The sequence below is a fragment of the Elephantulus edwardii genome, unplaced genomic scaffold (genome assembly GCF_000299155.1).
Source record: "Elephantulus edwardii isolate Elephantulus edwardi_28Jun2011 unplaced genomic scaffold, EleEdw1.0 scaffold00040, whole genome shotgun sequence".
Lineage (NCBI taxonomy): Eukaryota > Metazoa > Chordata > Mammalia > Macroscelidea > Macroscelididae > Elephantulus > Elephantulus edwardii.
In genome coordinates, this window is record NW_006399790.1 from 3,838,242 (window position 1) to 3,856,890 (window position 18,649).

The 18,649-nt window shown below is 37.4% G+C and overlaps 1 pseudogene; it reads right to left on the bottom strand.

The window, feature by feature from the left end:
- Positions 1-1,285: 1,285 nt before the first annotated feature.
- LOC102853001 overlaps positions 1,286-18,649 on the bottom strand; it is a 39,964-nt pseudogene continuing 22,600 nt past the window's right edge.

Here is an 18,649-nt window from a genome sequence, read left to right on the forward strand (position 1 = left end):
TTACAAAAATGAGACTAACCACTGTCAGATATTAAAAATATTAAACCATCTTATTAGAAACACAACTGGAACAAGAAGGGATTTAAGTACAAGCATTTTAAGAGTTTTTTGGGGGGGAGTTTGAAAGGAGAATTGTTGTTGTACTCTTACAAGATAACTAAAAATGCTACCATTGTTTCAGTTTACTCACCATCTTCTTTGTCACATACTCAAAAAATGCTTGAACTCATTGCATCGAGTCAGAACTGCCTCATATCTGATCCTCTAACTGGTTTCCAGAAGGCTTTTAATGGCATGGGAGGAGACTGCGTATCTTTTCCCCCAGTGAGTTGCTGGTGGGTTGGAACCACCAGAGAAGCACAGCTTTGGGGTTAGCAGTGCATGGCTAATTGGCTCCATGAACAACTGCATCCTTTGCCATGATCAAAATTGGATGCTATTCTGCTATTCTTATTGGACATTTTGGTCAACGATTTTGTAGAAGAATCTTTGATCATTTAAGCACTTATTTTGCCATTTTTTTTCTCTCATTTATTTTTTCACAGCACTTCCTCCTGTACATCATGTGTATGCATGCATACATATGTGGTGCCAAACCTAATTTGCACCATTTAGGAGTTCTAGTGGCATTCTAGTTAAGGTATTCAGCTGATAACCAAATGCTGAAAGATCAAATCCACCCATTTCTCCATGATAGAAAACTGAGTCAGTAAGCTTTCTTAAAGATTGCTACTGCTGTTGCATACTATTGAGTCAGAACCAACTCAGCCGATCTTCAGATGGGTTTTCAGAGTCAGGAAATCACACGGGAGACTGCTCATCTTTCTCCCATAGTAAGTAGCTGGTGGATTTGAACTTCATATCTTTGGGTTGGCACTGTAACTCCTTAGCACTAGCTCACAGCTCTGGAAGTCTCAAGGGGCAGTACAACTCTCTCCAAGACAATCACTGCAAGTCAGAAATAACAGCAGCAGGTGTGTAGGTTTCATTTGGGTTTTTTAAAAATTATTTTTAAAATTTCACTTTTGTATTTCTTTGATTTCATTTTTAATATTTTTATATCAATTTTCTGAGACTATTATGTCAATTTAGAATTTCTTCACTTCATCCTGTTCTTGAGACCTTTGAGTCTTCTTTGATGGCAGATGGTAGAACTTAGGGACTCTTTTTTGTTTTTTTCAGAGTCATCTTTTATTGGATAGAATTCTCAATTTAGTTGACAAAGGGCTGTTCTTCAAGAAGCGAAGGGCAAAGGCACCCCGTCCAGGAATGCAGAAGGTGCCTCTTAGTGGTACTTCCGTAACTGTTCTTGTTTGAGCTCCTAATAAGAAAGGCAGTAGCTGAACACCATGTAAGCTGCCAGCACCATGGACACCCCAGCAATGCTCCCCTTCTTCACATTGACGTATCTGTTGTAGTACCTGTAGAAGTCTTGCTGGAATGCTCCCGCGATGCCACTTGGGGTTAATTATCACATCAGTACCCAGCTGGAAAGCTCCCCTAGTTTAACATCCATGAGTTTCCTCTCCTTCAGTGGTACGACGGAAGCTGCTGTGGAGATCTAAGTGCCCACAGGCCCAAATCTTTAGGAACTTCTTAAAGATGCAGAGTTGCAGGCCTCAAGCTCAATGCTGCTGAGTTAGTTTTGACCCATAGCAACTCTCCATCACCAAGGCTGTAAATATTGATTAGAGGAGAGAGCTCATCTTCTGAGGAGCAGCTAGTAGATTAGAACTGTCAACCTTTCAGTTAGCAGCTTGATATGTTACTTACGACACTACCAGACCTCCTTATATGTGCCTTTGAGTCAGAATTAGCTCATAGTTGACCTTCCAGGGGGTCTTCAGAAGCTGTAAATCAGCCGGGAGACTTCCCATCTTTCTCCTGCAGATCAGCCAGTCAATTTGAACTGCATGCCTTCGGGCTGGCAGCTCTTCTTACACTAATATGTCAATAGCAGGGAGAAAGCAGCAAAAATATGCCACTGCCATCAGGTTGATTCAGACTTAGAGTGACACTACAGGACAGATTACATGCCCCATAGGGTTTCTAAAGCTTTAAATCTTTCTTAAAGCCAACTGCTATATCTTTCTCCTCAATTATGGAGACTGGAAGTATATGTAAAAATCTTTATAACACCTTTGAAATTTTTCTGTAAATATAAAGCAATTTCTTTACAGAGCAGTGAAGAACTGTTTTGGTAAGAAGGTAAATCCTGTGCATTTTGAGCTAAACATAAAATGAGTAGACTAAGGACTATTTTAGTTAGGTGTCTGCAAAAGAAAATAATTATAAGCATCTTCTTCACACACTGAAGTGTGTCCTGCTTTAACCCAAATCTACTCATAAAAAAACTTCATCCCAAACTCTCCATCTCACCTCATCATTCTTTTGAAAGAGTGAGAGAGGGGAAAAGTGTTACAAATGGTTAACGTACTCAGTTTAAAGGTTCCAAGCCATCTGGAAGTGCCTTAGAAGGGCTTGGTAACGGACTTCCAAAGAAATTAAACTAATTCTACTCTGTTACATATAGAATTGTCATAGTTAGAGCTTACCTGAGAGCAATGGTATTAGACTAACAGATGGAGATGTATTTAGTAGCACACTGGTGACCTAGGAGTTGCACTGCTACTCTAAAGGCTGAGCTGGTTTGGATCCACCAGTTGCTCCATCAGAGAGAGAAAGATGGGCAGTCTCCTCCCATGCAACTTAACAGGTTTGGAAATCCAACAGAGGGTCAGCTATGTGTTTTGACTGATGGAAATGAGTTCAGAGTTAAGTTTTATTTGTCTATGTACAACAGAAACCAATACATGTGTCTATTTTATTTCATCTTTGAAAGACAAAATTTGGATTTAAATATGAGAAAGAAAAAAGGAGTAAACTCAGGTATTTGGAAATAGCAAACTTGCTTTCCTCTTCTTGAGTCAGATACTAAGGAGTAGGGAGCCTGTGACAGCTAGGATTCTGCTCTAGGTCAACTAGACAAGCAAAAAAAAAAAACACCAAAAACCTAAAACAAACAACAACAAAAACAAACCACAGAAGACCCCAAGAGTTTGCATGGTAAACTACTCCTGTAGTGTCTTTGGTTAGTGATCTTCTATAGTTTTTGGCAGCATATCAACCTTTGTTATTCCAGGTTTGTATCTTTTACTTTAGATTCTCTCCCTCCACCCTACCTCACACAACTATCTGCTTCTCTCCCCGAGGCTGGAAATCCCATTTCTTTCTTAAGTTAGTCTAGGCATCCCTTTAGGGAGTCGTGTTGTACCTTCCTATCATCATCCAACTTTTTTGACAATCTAGAGCATTTTTTGTATGCTTCAATGATTTCCTCTAAAATTTCTTGTAGTTAGTTCTGTGTTATTGCAATGTATATGCATCTGTAATAATCAATGTTCCTGTGCAGCAAAAACCCAGACACTGAAGACTTACTTGCAAGTCTTAATAGGAGCTGTGCCCACTTCTCTATCATTATAATGAGATTCCCCTGTAAGAAATTTTAGCATTGGCTTCATATGTAAACACTTACATTAATGGTGTTGGTGGTGGTGTTAGGTGCTATCCACTTGAGTACAATTCATAGTGACTCTATGAACAATAAATCTGAATGCCATCCTATCCTGTGCAATCCTTATTATGACTGATATACTTGAGCCCATTGCTATATTCACCCTGTCAATCCACCTTGATGGGGGAAAGGAGGGTGTCTTTCTCTCTTTCACTGAGCCCTTCCCCTTTCAAGCATATTAATTATTTTCTAGTTTAAGAGATGCTGGATTGTCCTGCTTACTTAATTACAGGTAGAGTTTTTATAAATTAATGTAAGCTGAACTAACAATCTTGCTTTGGGGGTAGAATTCATGATTATTTATATGTTCTGTCCTCAAAGCACAGAGAAAAGAAGTGTGAGAGAGAGAGAGTGTGTGTGTGTGTGTGTGTGTGTGTGTGTGTGTGTGATAGTGAGTGAGAGAGAGATAATGAGAGAGTGAGAGCAAAAGAGAGAGAGTGGTTTTAATCTTGTCTATAATTTAAAATGACTATTTACTTCCATTCTGTGGTTTTCTTGCTTGCAAGATTTCATGTTTGTTTCTGTTTTGACTTTTTCAAAGGCTTTTTGCCACTCTTAAATGTTAGTTGTAAGCTCTTATAATCTCCTGGTTTTCCAGAAATTGATTTATTTTCTGTTAAGACAGAAAGTCATTAGTGTGTATGCTTTGATGTGTTTTCTAAATGGAAAAAAACCCCACAAAATTATCAGCAGTGTAAATGTGCTGTCAATTTTAAGATTGCAAGGCTCAGCTGGAAGAGGGGAATTGTAAGAAATTCTATGCCAAGATAGGAAAAGCAAAAAAAGGATGTTCTAAAGCAGCACAACGATAGGAAGATCTTGCAAACTGTCCTATGTCATAATGTAGCTATAACTTCTGAATCCTTTAAGTGTAGATAGTGTAGAGACTTTCCTGTAACATTTTTAGATGCTTTATTGCATTTTATTTTGGCTTGATTTTGCTTCTTTAGTCATAAAATAAATGGACAACATGCAAATCTGTGATGATAATATTAAGTTGATTGCTTTCTGGAGACAAGATGCACACAGAAGAGCATTAATGTTATTAATGTCATAAATGCTTTGCTAGTGGTATTAGTTTCCTATTGCTGCTGTAACAGGTAGCCACAAATAATTTACACAGTTACATGTAAATTATACTACAGTTAAGGGAGGTCAGAAATCTGCTATCTATTTTATATGGCTAAAATCAAAGTAGGACTGCTTCTCTTTTTTGGAGGCTCTAGAGATTACTGTATTTCTTTCTCTTTTTCTGGCTTCTAGAGGGTATTTGCACTGACTAGTTTGTTGCTTTATTAAAAGCCTGCAGTATACCATTTTCTCACCTCTTGGATCTTTGCTTATACTTCTCTGATTCCGAACCTCTTGAACCTCTTGATCCATCTTAAAAAGATGATTATTGTTAAAATATAATAAAATAAATAATAAAGAATTTATTATTACTACATTCTACCTACCATTGTAATTGCAGGATAATTTTCCTATATCTTTTTAAATTAATTATATCTGCAAAGTCCTTTTTGCCATGCAAGGGAATATAGTCTCAGATTCTGGGAATTAAGATGTGTGCATCTTCGTGAATATCTATGTATCCAGCAGAATTGACATCTTGGAACTATGGAATTGGAGAAGAGTCCTGAACATCCCGTAGAATGCCAAAAGAATAGATATCTCTTGTTGAAGGTGTAGCTAGAATGCTCTTTGGATACAAAGATGATGAAGTGTCATTTCACACACTTTAGACCAGGAGAGGTTACCCCTTGTGGAGGGATATCATGCTTGGAAAGGTGGTGGGATGGTGAAAGGGAGGATGACCCTCAACTAGGTGAATGAATACAGTGACTGGAGCAATAGACTTGAGTGTATCAGAGACTGTGAAGATGACACAAGATAGGACACTATTCAGATCTGTTGTTCATAAAGCCACTATGAATCATAGTCAACTCAAAAGCACTCGGCAACAATAACAACAATCTTTGTATGGGGCATTGTTGCACTGCAATATCAAAGGAATGCAGTTCAAATCCACCAGCTGCTCCAAGCGAGAAAGAAAGGCAATTTCTTCCTGTGCAATTAAACTACCTGTGAAAACCCAGAGGAGGATGTGCTATGGGTTGGTTCTGACTTGAAAGTATACACAAACAACAACAGAAGTGAATTACTAATAGATTTTACACTTACAAAGAGAGTTGACCCAAGGGTTGCCCATATCTGAAATGTATTTTGCAGCGGACAAGATCCAACCAGATATCAAAGTCTACCATCTTACTAACTACATCTAGGTATGTTCTCTTGGTTTCTGCATTTACCTTTAGGTCGTTGACCAGAGCAGAAAACAACTCATGTTCTGAAAGTAGTAAATGAGGAAGCATATTATTGAGGAGAAAATATCCTACCAACATAGAATCATACCTCTAAACTATTATTGTTGCTTGTTATCAAGTTGATTTCAAGCCAAGGTGACTGCATGTAGAAGAGACCTTTCAGAAAATGATCACTAGGCTATCTTCTGAGGTACCTCTGAATGGGTTTAAACTGCCAACATAAATTGAGTACTTAGTTTTGTGTGTCACAGAGCAAATAAAGAGATAAACTATACATGCTCTGGTATTTCAGAATGTTGTTGTTGTTATGTGCCATCGGGTCGCTTGTGACTCATAGTGATCCTATGTACAATAGATCTATATGCTGCTCTATCCTGTGCCAATCTTACTGTCTCTGATACACCTACCTCCATTACCCCAGTCACTGAACCAATCCATCTCATCAAGGGTCTTCCTCTCTTGCATTGTCCCTCCACTCTCTCAAGCATGATTTCCCTCTCCAAGGACTGGTTCCTCCTTCCAACATGTCCACAGTATATCAGATGAAGCTTCAGAATATTTACCTCCAAGGAGCAGCCTGGTTTCATCCTCTCTAGGATGAACCTATTTGTTCTCCTAGCAGTCCATGGTATATTCAATACTTTTCTCCAGCACCACAGCTCACAGCCTCCTTCAAGAAAGGATAGAAAGCTGCTGTACATTTTTATTTACATTGTACTTAGGAAATAAAATGGTGAATCAATGAATAAATAAATCTATCTAACAACAACAACACCATCCTATCCCTAGTCACTATCCAGCAGGTAGTTGCAAAAATCACAGCCTGAATCAGGAACACCTTAGTCTCCACACTGACAGGTTTCTGACAGCACTTTCCCAATGCCATTTGTCTTTAATTTCCAGCTGTTTGTACCTAGAGTGTTGTCCTCTGATTTCTAGTTGAAGTATTCTTTTTTTTTTTAGTTGAAGTATTCTTAAAGAATTTTTCAGAGACATCTGACCTATATTTACCAGTATCTGATTGGTATTTAAATTTCCATCTGAAATGTGAATTAGTATTTATAATGTCAATGGAGAAGGAAAACCCAGAGGGAAGGAGATATGAATTGCTACAGAAAAATAAACAATCTGTCTTGGAAGAGAAACAGCTAGAAGGCTCCTTAGAAGTAAGAATGATGATACTTCATCTTATGTACTTTGGACATGTTAGCAAAATGCTGTATTTGTTCTCTTTAAATACACTGGTTGTGTCCTTCATCTTACTGGTCTATTTTGCTTTTTTCCCTTAAAAAAATTAGAAGTTATACTGTTTATTTTTATTTACATTGTACTTAAGAAATAAAATGGTAAATCAATGAATAAATCAACTCACCTAACAACAACAACAACAACAAAGCCATCCTATTTATATACTTTCTATCCATTTATATGACATTCACTTATCTCATCAAGGATCCAAATATCATCCAACTATCTTCCTTGGTATTCTTAGTATTGAGTTTTGGAAATAAAATTAATGCATATCCAAATATAACCAAACATTATGACATTTACAGGAACATCAAAACTCTTCTTTGCATTCTATTCTAGGCATGAGGAATCTTTCCCAGCAATTCCTTATTGAATTTATGACTTGTTATTGTTAGGTATTGTACAGTTTAATCTTGTTCATAGTGACACAACAAAACTAAATACTGTCTGGTCCTGGAACATCCTCACAATTTCTTCTGATTTAAAATCATTTCTTAAGTCCTGTTTCAAACCATCTCATTAAGTGTCTTCTTCGATAATTCTCTACTTTTCCAAGCACAATATCCTTTTCCAAGGACTATTCCCTTCTTCAGATGCCTAAAGTATAAAGTATGTGAACCCAAGTCTCACCACCCAAGCTTCAAAGAAATACACTGGCTCCATTTTCAAGATCCTTCTGAATTAACCCTGAAATTCTGGGAGTTCTTTGCCAATGTATTACTCCAGCTATTTTTAAATAATCTTTATCAAGCTATAACATGCACGCAATATTAATTATACTGTTTGATAATTTCCACATTTTGCTGGATCATCTTTTAAAAATATGGGAACAAGTATAAATCTATTCATTTAGCCAAGTAGCTGTCTTCAGAATTTCTTGGCATAGACAAGTGAGTGCATCAAAAGCTGCAACTGTTTGCTGAAACACCTGAACTGGTATTCTGTCAATTCCCAGAGCCTTATCTTTTGCAAACATCCTTAGTGAGGCATGGACTTCTTCCTTCAGTACCACTGGGTTTGGATTATATGCTACTTCCTGAAATATTTATTGTCAACCAAATCTTTTCAGTACAGCAAGTCTGTATAGTTCTACTATCTTCCTTGATATTTCCTATGACATTCAATACATTAAGCTCAAACTCAAGACTCATTGCCTCGAGTCAGTTTTCACTCACAATAACCTTCCATCAAGTACTATCCATACTTCTCCTGAAGAATAGCTAGCTATTCAAATAGTTAGTGGGTTTATACTATAAGAGTTACGCAGCCTTTTGGTTAGTAGAGCAGGACCCTATGGAATATGCTGTCATGGAATCCTTCATTATTGCAACTTGAAGCTTGAATTGTTGTTTTCTTCAGTTCTTTATGCTGTAAAAGATGCTAAGTGTGTTCTTACTATTTGGCTTTTTAACTCCATGTCTTTGAAATTTTAATACTTTGTTTTGTCTTCTCTAGCTATCCTTTGAGATCGTCTCATAAGCTCTTTTACTTCATTTCTTCCTTGCACTTCAGCATCTCTACCAACTTTTGTGGTCCAAAATTGACCAAATATGCAATCAAGATGTATTAATTAATGATAAATGGAATGCAAAAGTTGGAAACAATGAGGAAGGAATAGAGTCAGAAAGTATGGACTGAGTGATAGAAATGAGGTCAGAGATGGAATGCCTAATTTTGCTTTCCAATTACCAGTCATTTAAATTAGGACAAAAAAGAAAAATCCAAAAACATAAAGTAGCTGATAAGAAAAGCTAAAAAACATTGACCTCATGGTTTGTTTGGGTTTTCAATAGTTATTTCTTAGCTTTGAGAAAGGGGGCTCTGGTGGCCTAGTGCTTAAGGAATTGCTCTGCCAATCCAAAGGCAGGCAGTCTCACCAGCTGCTCCTCTGGAGAAAGATGGGCAATCTTCTTTCATGTGATGTATAGCCTCTGAAAACTTTCAGAAGGGTCAGCTACGTGTTTGGCCTATATCAATAACAATGAGATGTTGTGCTGAGTTTTGGAAATAAAACAACAAAAGTATAATGTAAATAAAAATAAATTGCCTAACTCTCAAACTGAGGGGGAAAAAACCCAAAACATATCAACAAGAGAAAGTAGAAAACAAGTGTATTTATAAGAAAAGTAAAATATCATGGATTTGATTATGACTCCTAAAATATGTGGTGTAAATCCTAACTTCTATACTTGTGGTGTTAATCTCCTTTGATAAGGGATGCCTTTGTCATGCTAATGAAGGACTGGTGGTGTTAGGTAACTTCTAGTACAACTCACAGTGATCTAAAGAAGAACTGTGAACCCTGTCCAATCCTGTGCCATCTTCAATGCCTCTGACATACTTGAGTTCACTGCAGCAGTCACTGTATCAATATCAATCCATCTCATCGTGGATTTTTCTATCTTTTGCCAGTCATCCACCTTTCTAAGCATGGAATAGCCTTTCCTAGCAACATACTCCAAGCATGTGAGACGAAGCTCATCCTTACCTCTAAGGAACACTCATGTTGCACTTTCTTCAAGACATATCTGTTTGTTCCTTTGGCTGTCCACAGGACATCTACTATTTTCTTCCAACATCACAGCTGAAAGGCATCAATTCTTACTCAGTTATTCACTATCCAGCTCTCAGAGGAAAAGCAGGTGATTGAAAAGACCATGGCCTGTATCAAGCACACCTTCGTCTTCAAACTGACATCCTTGCTTCTCAGTAATTTAAGGTCCCTTATAGAAGACTTGCCCAATGCATTATGCCTCTTGATCTCCTGAGTGCTGGAATCAAGATGAAATCGTTGACTTCAATTTTTTCTCCATCCATGATGACGTTGCTTATCAGACTGATGGTGAGGATTTTTGTCATCTTAATGTTGACACATAACCCATATTCAAGGTTGTAGTCTTTTATTTTCTGTATTTCAAGTCCTTTTCACCTTCAGCAAGCAAGGTTGTGTCATCTGCATAACACATGGGCTGTTGATAAGTCTTCCTCTGATGCTGACCCCACATTCTTCTTTATACACTATATTAAGCCATAACTTTTTAAGATTTTTTTATTATTATTATTTTGTGTACGTGTGTATGTGTGTCTTTGTACCATCAAATCAGATCTGACTGGTACAGGAGGAGATTGTCCCTCCTTTTCCCGGCAGAGCATCTGGTGGATTCGAACCATGCATCTCTGGGATTGCAGTGTAGCTTCTTGCCACTAGGCCACCAGAGCTCCCCTAGCCATAGCCTTTTGAAATATAAAACAACTAAACACAGCAGAAACAGAAGAGGACACAAGCTAAACCGCTAGAAATTTGCCTAGGAGCAGAAGCCTAGAAGAGACAAAGACCTTAATCCAGAACCAATAGAGAAAGCACTGTTATGGTGCTACTATTGTTGAGTACTGTGGACTCAGAACTGCCCCATAGCTGGCCCTCCTGCAGGTTTTCAGAGGCAGTTTAATTGCACAGATAATTGCATTCAATTGCCCATCTTTCTCCAACAGAGCAGCTGGTGGATGTGAATCATGTTTCTTTGGGATTGCATCACAGCTCCTTACCACTAGGCCACCAGTGCTCTCTCCTCTAGTGCTAGCACCTTGAAGGCAGATGTCATGACAGCCTCCTAAACCATGAGAAAAGAAATTTTTGTTAAAGAGTCCACTTACAATATTTGGGTTGTAATAGCACTAGATTAACTAGTTAGAGCACAGAGATTAGAGCACATTAGAAATGTACATAAAAAGCTTAGAAACAGACTATTTAAAAACAAGTCAGCATTATATAAGTTAGCAGAAGAATGTACCAAGTTGATGTTTCAAATGAGAAGGAAACCTATGACTATAATAAAAAAACATCAGTAGCTTAAAGAAAGTATCAAAAAACATCAGTAGCTTAAAGAAAGTATCAAAAATAGTCTGGATGCAATTAAAGATCAAATCTTGGGTCTAAAAAAATAGGACAATTAAGAAAAGGAAAATACAGAAATGGCAGAAAAGGAAAGAAAAGGGAAGGTTCTTGATAAATTCATCACAGAAAAAAAAATTCATCACAGAAGAAAGATGTTTCCTAATATGCATGGGGGGGAGGGAAACCTTCTCCAAACTAGAATGCACATATTTGAAATAAAAAAAAATTGGCTTAAAACTTTCATATTTGATCAAGAGTTTGTTTTCAGATCAATTGCTGTTGTTTGTGCTCATTTGAGTTTTCAAGTATGTGACCTTTCAGAAATGGATTGACAGATTTTTTTTTTTCCAAAGCACTTCTGGGTAAATTTGAGCTACCAAACTTTTAATTAGTATTCAAGCGTCTGTACCACTAAGGGACTCATACTGAATGCCTCGCATGTGCCAAATAAGGCTTAGCACTAAAGAAATAGCAGAATAAACAAAGTTTCTTTCAGCATGGAGGGGATTATCCAATCATTAAAAATAATTACAATTAAGAACTGTTAAACGAACAGCTACACGCACACCCATATTTATTCCCACATTACTTAGAATAACAAAGAGTTGGAACCAACCTAAGAGTTCATCATTCACATAATGGAGTATTATGCAACACTTAGAAAAGAGAAAAAGGTTGGGGAACATTGGCTAACATGGATAAATCAAGAAGATATTATTCACAAAAGTTCAAAAATTGTATAATATCACTATTATAAAAAGCTAAAGGCAGGCTGACCCACAGAAAGAATCATTCTTGGTTACCAGGGACAGGAAGGCAGGAAAAGTTGTATAAACAGTAGCAAATAGGTAATAGTTGCACAATAAGATGGCTGAAAAGGGAAGGCAATAAACAATGATGGGATATTCATCACAATACCACTAAGAAAAGGAAAGTCACAGACATGCAAGAAATACAATCAATAGCACATATGTAGGCAGACATTCAATATGAATAAATATTAATGAAAATGATAATTACAGGGTTGAAATGGGAGAAAGATGATCATGTTTTGGAGATTTCTAATTAATGTTACAAAAAGAAATTATTATGAAAAATTAATTTGGTTTGCAAATTTTCACTCAAATGACAATAAAAAAATGTAGACAAATGTAAAAAATAAAATTAAAAGATAATTTTATTTCAAATATATAGATTTTATTTTCACAAAAATAAAATTAATAAACAATAAAAGTATAGATGTTATGAAGCATAAAAGTAGGTAGGCAAGGGGAAAGGGTATTTGCAAAATTCAAGGAAGATCTGTCTTAGGAAGCGAACTTTCAACAGACCCTGAAGTTCTGAGAAGGAAAACAAAGTATAGGGACACATGCAAATAAGAAAAGCACAATTTCTTGAAACTTACTAGGAGCGGAGAAAGCAAGGCATGTTCAAGGAACAGAAAGAAAAATTTAGTCTGACTATACTATAGAAGAAGTGGCACAAAAAGCTAGAGTATACAGAGGGCAAGGGGTCAACCACAAAGGACCCTGTGTATTATATAAAAGGATTTGAGATTTCATCATAAGGACAATTGAAGGAAATAAGATGATCCAAAGCAATAAAAGGGGTGCCTTGGGGGTGAAATGGTTAAATTATTAGCTCCTAAAGGAAAGATCAGCAGTTTTGAAGCCAACATCAGTGCTGTTTCCTACTAAGAAAGTTGTGAAAGTCCACTTATATAAAGATTTATAACCCTGAAAACCTTATTAACATTTTAAAAGTCCACTATTGTGGATGATGTTGTTGTTATGTGACACTGAGTCGCTTGCGACTCATAGCAACCCTACGTACAAGAGCCCTAAACGCCATTCTATCCTGTGCCAACCTCGCCATCTCAGACACACTCATTCCCACCACTCCACTAACAGAATCGATCTATCTCATCAAGGGTCTTCCTCTCCTGCGCCGTCTCTCCAGTCCGCCAAGCATGATGTTCCTCTCCAAGGACCAGTCCCTCCTTGCAACATGCCCAAAGTATGTCAGTCGAAGCTTCAGAATCCTGACTCCAAGGAACATTCTGGCTTCCCCCTCTCCAGGTCAAACCTGTTTGTTCTCCTAGCAGTCCATGGTATATTCAACACTCTTCTCTAGCACCACAGCTCAAAGGCATCAATTCTCTATCATCCTTATTCACTGTCCAACTCTCCAATGCACAGCACATAACTGCAGAAACTATAGCCTTAGTCTCCAGCCTGATGTCGTTGTTCTTCAGTACTCTGAAAGCAATGTTAGTAGGAGGGCACCTCATTACCTCAGGCAACAGAAATCAAAGCTGGGGCCAACAGTGTGAAGCTGAAGCCAAAAATGAGCATATTCCAGCCATCCTTAATAAGTAACATGCATGGAACATACAGACCTAATAATTGTTATAGTGGAGGTTAGCTTGAAGTTGAAAAGGAAGGAAAGATTTTATTTTCTCAGTGAAGAGAGAAGCATGAGTGTGGGAGTGTGGTTGCTTGTCCAGGGGTGTCGGCATGTACACATGGACTTTCTCTCTCACACATACACACACTCCTATCCCCCACCCTCTCTCCACAAAAAGGAGGGCAAGAAACTGCTATTCTACATCCATTGATTTATTCTAGCCAGGAAAAGGAAAAGATACGTAGGATTTTCATACAACATTTTTACTGTTTCCCAGAATTTAACATTTTGGTTTTAAGAAATTTGGAAGACATCTATCAGGCCAAGTAACTCATATTTGCACTCATTTCCAAAAAACGTGCTCCGATATAAAGTGGAAATTACTGGTCATTAATATCACATGCAAGTAAAGTTTTTCTGAAGAGCGTTTTTAAAAAATGGCTAGAACAGAGCATATTTACAGGGAAATGCCAGAAATTCAATCTACATTCAGAAGAGGATATGGCACAAGGGATATAATTTCTGTTGGCAGATGGATCTTGGCTGAAAGCGGATAACATTAGAAAGATATTTATTTGTGCTTTATTGACTATACAAAAGTGTTTGACTGGGTGGATCATAACAAATTATGAATAACACTGAGAAGAATGAGAATCACAAACACTTAATTGTGCTCATGTGAAACTTACAGATAGACCAAGAAGTTCCTGTCCAAACAAAACAAGGGAAAATGGCACAATTTTAAATCATGAAAAGTGTGCATAAGGGTTGTATCCTTTCTCCATACCCATTCAATTTGTATCCTGAGCAAATCAATCAAAACTCTGGGTATTATAAAGAAGAATGGAACATCAGGATTGGAGGAAAACTCATCAATAACTTACGCTATACAAGTGACACAATCTTGTTTGCCCAAAGTGAGGAGTACTTGAAACACTTACCGCAGAAGATTAAAGACTGTTACAACTTTTAATATGGAGTGCATTTCAACATAAATAAAACAAAAATTCTTACCACTGGGTCAATAGGCAACATCACAATAGATGGAGAAAGGACTGAAGTTGTCAATTATTTCATCTTAGTTGCATCCACAATCAACACTCATTGTAGCAGCAGTCAAGAAATCAAAAGACATGTTGTATTAGGTAAATCTACTGGCAGGGACCTCTTCATTGTGCTCATGACCAACAATGTTACTTTAAAGACTAAGGTGTGCCTGATCAAAGCCATGGTTTTGCCAGTGCTACCTGTACACCTCACACCTGAACAGTGAATAAATATGGCAGAAGAACTGATGCCTTTGAAGTATGGTGTTAGGGAAGAGTACTGAATGTGCCTAGGTAGAGGATGTGCAACCAGGCTGTTGCTGAAAGGATAGCATGGTGTAGCTTCATTTGACATAAGGACATCATGCTGGAAAAGTAGGTCAGATGAAGAAAGGAAGACCCTCAAAAAGATGAACTGTCACAGTGAATGTAACAATGGGCTTGAGCATATAAAAAATGGTACAGGGTAGGTCACAGTGCAGATCTGTTGTTCACAGGGTTGCTAAAGGTTGAAGTTGACTTGACAGCACTGAACAAAGATAGCAATAAAATATGCATGTGCTACAATGTTATACAAACATTAAACAAGGTATTGCAGAAAGCTGATGACACAGAAATACAACAATAAATGAAAAAACAGTTTGTCATACACCAAGAAATGAGCAGACACATACACAGATGTGTTAGTACTAAGAACACAAAAGTAACATAGCCATATTTACAAACTATGGAATGAATAAAATACCAAAAGAAGTATATTCTTAAAAAATAAATCAGACTTAATACAACACAAAATAGGAAGCTCTGGTAGCATAGTCCATAGGGATGCAAACATACAAGATGGAAGAGAACGTCCCCATAGAATTATCAGGCCTAAAAATGAAGGTCATGCCTCTCCAGTTAACTGAGTATAACAGCAGGTCCTAGGAGAAAGAGGTAGTTTCTTTTGTGTGATTTATAACTTTGGAAATGCAATCAAAGATCAACTAAGAGTCAGTTATGACTGGACAGCAATGAGATTGAGTTTGGCGTTTCTAATGATAAAACCCAAGAAAACTAGCCACTCAAAATGGTTCTTTCAATAAAGAATATCCAACAACTGTCATTTCTGAAATTCTACCCTATTTTAATGATGTTGTTGTTATGTGCCATCGAATCACTTGCGACTCATAGTGATCCTACGTACAATAGCCCTAAACCCTGCTCTATCCCTTGCTAATCTTATTGACTCTGACATGTCTATCCCCATTACCGCCATAACGGAATCAATCCATCTCATCGAGGGTTTTCCTCTCCTGTGTTGTTCCTCCATCCTCCTAAGCATGGTGTCCCTCTCCAAGGACTGATCCTGCCTTGTAACATGTCCAAAGCATGTCACATGGATCTTCAGAATCCTTGCTTCTTAGGAACAGCCTGCTTCACCCTCTCCAGGACAAACTTGTTTGTTCTCCTAGCAGTCCATGGTATATTCAATACTCTCCTCCAGAACCACAGCTCAAAGGCATCCATTCTCCTATTGTCACTAGCCATTGTCAAGCTCTCTGATACATAGCAAATAATTGCAAAGACCATGGCCTCTATCAGGTGCACCTTAGTCTCCAGACTGACATCGTTGCTTCTCAGTACCTTGGAGAGGTCTCTGACAGCAGACTTTCTCAATGCAATTCCTCTTTTAATTTTCTGGCTTCTGGTCATAAGAGTGTTGATTGTCGAGCCAAGCAAACTAAAGTTGTCAACAATCTCAATCTCGTCATCATCCATCCTGATGCTGCCAATCCGCCCAGTATTGAGAATCTTTGTTTTCTTGATGTTGAGCTTCAATCCATACTGAAGGCTGCAGTCCTTGACATTCTGCAGCAAGTGCTTCAGGTCCTTCTCAGTTTCAGCAAGCAGGGTTGTGTCATCTGCATAATGCTGAATGTCAATGACTACCGCCAATCCTGATACCACACTTCTCCTCATTGAACCCAGCCTCCTGGATAATCTGTTCTGCATATAGGTTGAAAAGATATGGAGATAGGACACATCCTTGATACACACCCTTCCCAATTTTGAACCATGCAGTGTTTCCTTGCTCTGTTCTGACAACTGCCTCCTGGTCCAAGTATAAGTTTCACATAAGCACAATCAAGTGTTCTGGGATTCCCATTCTTCTCAGAGTCAACTACAGTTTGTTGTGATCCACACAGTCAAAAGTCTTTGCATAGTCAATAAAACACAGATAGACATTCTTCTGGTACTCTCTGCTTTCTGCTAAGATCCATCTGACATTAGCTATACTATCCCTAATGTCACAGCCTTTTCTAAATCTACCCTGCACTTTGGGCAGTTCTCTGTTGATGTGCTGTTCCAGTTGTTTTCAGATAATTTTTAGTAGAACCATGCTTACATGTGATATCAATGATATTGTTCAATAATTTCCACACTCTGTCGGGTCACGTTTCTTTGGAATGGGAACAAATATAGATCTCTTTCAGTCAGTTGGCCAGGTGGTTGTCCTCCAGATTTCTTGGCACAACTTGGTAAGCAAAAATATAAGACAGCATCTGGCGAAATATGTCCACTGGTACGCTATCATTTCCTGGGGCCTTGTTTTTTTCCTAATTCTTTCCGAGCAGCTTGAACTTTCTCCTTCATCACCACAGGCTCTTGCTCATACATTGTTTCATGAAATTCTTCTGTGTCCACAAATTCCTTTTGGTACAATGACTCTGTATACTCTTTCTATCTTCTTTTATTGCTTCCTGGATCATTTAATATTCTGCCCAAAGCATCCTTAAGTATTGCAACTCGAGGTTTGAATTTGTTTTTCAGGTCCTTCAGCTTAAGAAATGCTAAGTGAGTTTGGCCCTTTTCATTTTCTGACTCCAGCTCCTTGCACATTTCATTATAATACTGCAAATTCGAAAAATGAGAATATGTTACAAAGGAAATCAAATTATAGTCTTTTCAGATATATCTACCAGTTAGTCACACACATTTTTAACAGAAAACTATTTCTAGAGAATGTGGAAAGTAGCTGATTAAAAATATTTTTAGAAATGAGTAAGTACTATAACAAAACACACAAAACTCATAGCAATCCTAAGAATAAAAGGCCTGAAGCCTTTCTCTAACTATCGTCATTTCTCAAAAGTCATAGATTTTCTGGAAGCATGTTGTTTACGAAGCTGATGCCACTCTTGTTGCCAAATAATCTAAATTATCTAAATATACAAATTAACATACCATTTAAAAACTCAACCGAAATAATAATTACATATTCCAAGCATATATGTAACAGTAATACGCATTGTTCTTAAACACAGAAAAATAATAAACTATTACTTAAGATCATGAAAGATGACTTCTCTGGATAAAATTTTTTTAATAATAGAAAGAATACACATTTTTCTCCTAAATTATTAAAGAGACTCAAGGTGATATCACTTACGATCTATTAATTTGATTTAGTAATTGACAACATGAGTTTAAAGTTAATCAGAAAACTGAACACATTATCTGGAGTTTTTGAAAAATAATAAAAATAAATACAGTTTTATGAATTATTATAAGTATAGGCCTTATTATTTGAGTAAAAGCACATAAAATGTATTAATCTTATTTTAGAAGGTTCAGCATTGATTTTATGACTCAACAACTCAACTCAATGCCATCAAGTCAGAACTAACTCATAGTTGACCCTTCACTGGGTTTTCAGAGGCTGTAAACTACATGAGGGATTAAGACTCATCTTTCTTCCACAAAGAATCTGGCACAAAATTGCTTGTGGAAACTGAGGAGTGCCTGAAGCACTTGCTGCAGAAGGTCAAGGACTGTAGTCCTCAATATAGATTGAAGCTCAATATCATGAAGACAAAAATTCTCACCACTGGGCTAATTGGAAGCATCATGATAGATGCAGAAGAGATTGAGGTTGTTAACAGTTTGGCTCCACAATCAACACTCTTGGTACCATCATTCAGGAAATCAAAAGATGAACTGCTTTTTTATTTTAGTTGGGTCTGTTGTGATGTTACCTGATTCATCTCTTATTCAGATTATTTGCGTCTTCTCTCTTTTTTCTTTTGTGAGTTTTGCTAGTGGAGTATCGATTTTGTTGACCTTTTCAAAGAACCAACTCCTAGTTTTGTTGATAGTTTCAATTGTTTTT